We start from the raw sequence: 3,734 nt of genomic DNA on the forward strand, positions 1-3,734 counted from the left end.
AGAACTTCTTGGAGAGCTGGTCTGGCATCAGTAAATTCTTTCAGGTTTTGTTTATCTGAGAATGTTCTGTCTTTTCTTCCCATAGAAAGGATAATGTTGCCGGGTATAGTATTCTTGGTTGAAATTGTTTTTCACTCAACACTTTGAATATATTTTCCCATTCTTTCCTTGCTTGCATTGTTTCTGATGAGAGATCTACTATTAGCCTGATGGGATAGCCTTTGTAAGTAACTTGACGTTTCTCTCTTGCCAGCCTTAGTATCTTGTCTTTCTCTTTGTCTTTGGTTTCGATCAATCTGGCTATAATGTGTTTTGGAGAAGAACTTATTGAGTTGATTCTATTTGGGGTCCTTTGTATTTCTTGCATCTGGATCTTTGAATGCCTCTCTAGCTTTGGAAAATTTTCTTCCAGAATTTCATGGAATAGATTATCAATGCCCTTATTGGTCTCATCACCATCTGGGAAATCGATTATCCAGATGTTTGACATTTAATGGTATCTAGTATTTCTCATTTATTTATTTATTTATTGGCTAATTTCTCAATCTTCATGGTGGATTTTTCTAGCCCAGGGATTCTGTCTTCTACAACTGAGATTCGATCTTCTGTATGATCTAGCCTGCTTTTAATACTTTCAAGGGAGGTTTTGATTTCCTGTATTACAGCCTCATCTAAATCAATTCCATTTGATTCTTTTTTTATGGTATTTCCTCTTTCAGAGAACTTGCTCATCTCCTGGAACTCATTGGCTATCTTCTCCTGCATCTTCTGGAGTTCCTTTTCTCTCTTCTCTTCCATCTATGTTAGCTTTGTCACTGTGAATATTCTAAATTCTTTATCAGACATTCCCATGGGTTCCATTGTACTGTCTGTGGATGAAGAGGAGCTATTGTTTTCCCATAGGGGAGAAGTATTTTCTTGGTTTCTCATATTTCTTGTGCCTCTGCAGTGATTTCTGGTCATCTGATGGGTTATATGTTTCTTCCTCACATCCTGAAGTTCAATCTGAGCATTCAGAGGCTTGAAGGAGGAGGTGATCTGCAGTCTCACTGCCATTCCACTTTTCTCCTTTGTGCAGCAGATTCAACAGGAATTGAGGAATATTCTGACCCTAATATTATTCAGATATTTGGCTTTGGTTCACTTAGACCTGTCTATACTTTCAGTGTGTGAAGGATGAGCAGCAAAGTGGTAAAGGGGGAAAAAATTAAAAGAAAAAATACAGAGAAAGAAGGGGGGAAATGTATTTTTCTTTTTAGAGGTTTTTGCTATAGGGTGCGTGCGCTCGCCAGACAGAGGACAGAGAGGCAAAGTGAGAAATGACCCCCCCAGGGGGGATGGCCACACCGCAATCCCTTCTCCTCCATTCTCCTCTCAGGATCTTGGGCACACACGCACATGCACTTGGCATGAGTTTTAAGCCACCAGGTCTGGGACGCAAACCACGGTCGACTATATGGGAGTCCAGCGACATAGCCATTACGTTAACTGCTGGTCCCTGTATTTCTTTAATAAAAAGATGGAAACTGGGCAGTGCACAAGTGTGTTGCTTGAAAGCACTAGTTCCAACTCCAATGGTGGAGTCTTTGCCTTTCCTAGATGGTATGGGGAAAGGTGAAAATTCACAAGAGAAAAGAGATTCTGAGAGCCAAGAAAATACTTTACCTTAAAAGTTCAAAATTAATTAATTAATTTTTTTTTTTTTTTAATGACGAGACAGAGAGAGAAGGATACATAGATGGGGAGGCTTTACCACTCATGAATGAGGTCTGGAGAGTGAAGTCTCAGCAGAAAATCTTCATTAGTTTAGTTCCTAAAAGCTCTGTAGCATAGTTTCAAATGAGGCTCAAAATCTGATTTTAGGAAGATTGCATGATTCAGTGATTATGCTATCAATTTGGAGGATATGCCAACACACACTCATTTGCCATCCTATTAAAACACTTTGCTTTTTGTTTTCCAGGTATGAGATCCATGTTAGAGTCTTATTAAATCTACACTATCTATGATTTTACAAAAATCTCCAAGATTCACAAGAAGGCTATGGTAAGAACAAAACAACACAAATAATCCCTAGTTCAGAGTAACAAAGCATTTTCACATCTATGATGAGATGTACCATGTAAGTGTTACAGCTTAAACAACAAACCATCGCCAGCTCTGCACTCCTACGCTCTTGTGCTAGTATTTTTTACTAGAGGGTTTATACCCCTTGCAGACCATGTTTTCTTTATGTGCATGATTATTTTCTGCTTGCTGGACAGAATGCAAACTTCATGAGGTGGTTGTTTCTTCTGCTTGGTTTACTGCTCCCTCCATCCTGCCTAGAATGCTATCTGGCCTATGCTACACATTTGTGTAAGTCAGGGTCCATTCAGGAGATAAAGCCCATATCAGCAATTTCAACAGAGAATTAATAAAGTTATTGACTTGATAACTAAAAGATTAAAAAGAGAATACAAAAATAACCACCCAGAAAAGAGGTTGAAATTATTAAAATGTAGAAACTTGGAATAAGAACCTGCTATGGTTTGAAAATCCATGTGCTGAAATTGAGTGAGCTGCTGTGAAGGTATCAAGAGGGTAGAAACCTAACCTTACGAAGGTTTTAAGAGGTGAGACCTTAGGAAGGTAATTAGATGTACTCAGTGGGGTGTGGCCTCCACAATTGAATCCCAGTGGGTTTAAGAGGAGGACAGAGATGTGGTCAAGACACACACACTCTGGCTCCTTCTTGCCATGTGATGACCTGTACCACCTCCAGACTCTGCAGAGACCCTCAACCAGAAATAAATAAATCCTCGCCAGATACAAACATGGCTTCTTGGCCTTGGATCTCCAAAATTATAAACAACAACAACAAACAAAAACAAAACAAAAAATGAAGAATGTGGCACACAGCAGAGGGCAGCTGGGCTATAAGCACCTGCAAGATAACCAGGGACTCCCAGGCACACCTGGGGAGGAAAAGATTTGGTCTTCTTGGTGGATCCAAGGGCCTGCATGGGCATTTAGTGTATAGGTGTGTAAACTCCAGTTTTCATTGTTTATCTGAACCTGTTTGTACCCAGGGACTAGTTAGGCCTGGGAAATCAAGTTACTATTAATTCTACCAAAGGCTTTAACAATGGAAAGAAAGAAATGAAGAATGCAAGAAAGAAAAGGAGAGAAAGGGAAGAGAGGAGAAGAAAGGAGAGGAAAGGGGAGAAGAGAAGAGAGGAAAGGGGAAAAGAGAAGAGAGGAGAGGAGAGGAGGGGAGGAGAGGGGATAGGAGGGGAAGGGAGGGGAAGGAAGGGGAGGGGAGAAAGAAAAGGGGGGAAATGGAGGGGAAGAGAAGGGAAGGAAAGGAAAAGGGGGATGAAGGAGAGGGAGATGAAGAAGAGGTGAGGGAAGTAGAGAAGAGGACAGGAGGGGGAAGAGGGATGAGAGGGGAGCATAACCCTCCTGCTTGCTGTGAGCACAGAGCCCTCCCCATGCAAATAACTGCCTGAGAGATCCAACTTGTCTTCCTTTCTCTCAAGCAGAGCAAAAGAAGTTGTAATGAGGTTATTTATTGCCCCCAAGAAGCACTGTAGTAATAAGTCCCTTAGCTGGCTGCTCTTAGGCTAAGCTTCCTCACAAATATATGAAACGCCCAAACTCAGCAATCAGCACAGCTAATTGAAATGCCAACTTGAAGTTCACTAGATGACTGCCGCTGGGGTCACAGTCATTACCAGCGATTAAATGTTACG

Source organism: Tupaia chinensis, unplaced genomic scaffold (assembly GCF_000334495.1).
Source record: "Tupaia chinensis unplaced genomic scaffold, TupChi_1.0 Scaffold000328_1, whole genome shotgun sequence".
NCBI classification, from domain to species: domain Eukaryota; kingdom Metazoa; phylum Chordata; class Mammalia; order Scandentia; family Tupaiidae; genus Tupaia; species Tupaia belangeri.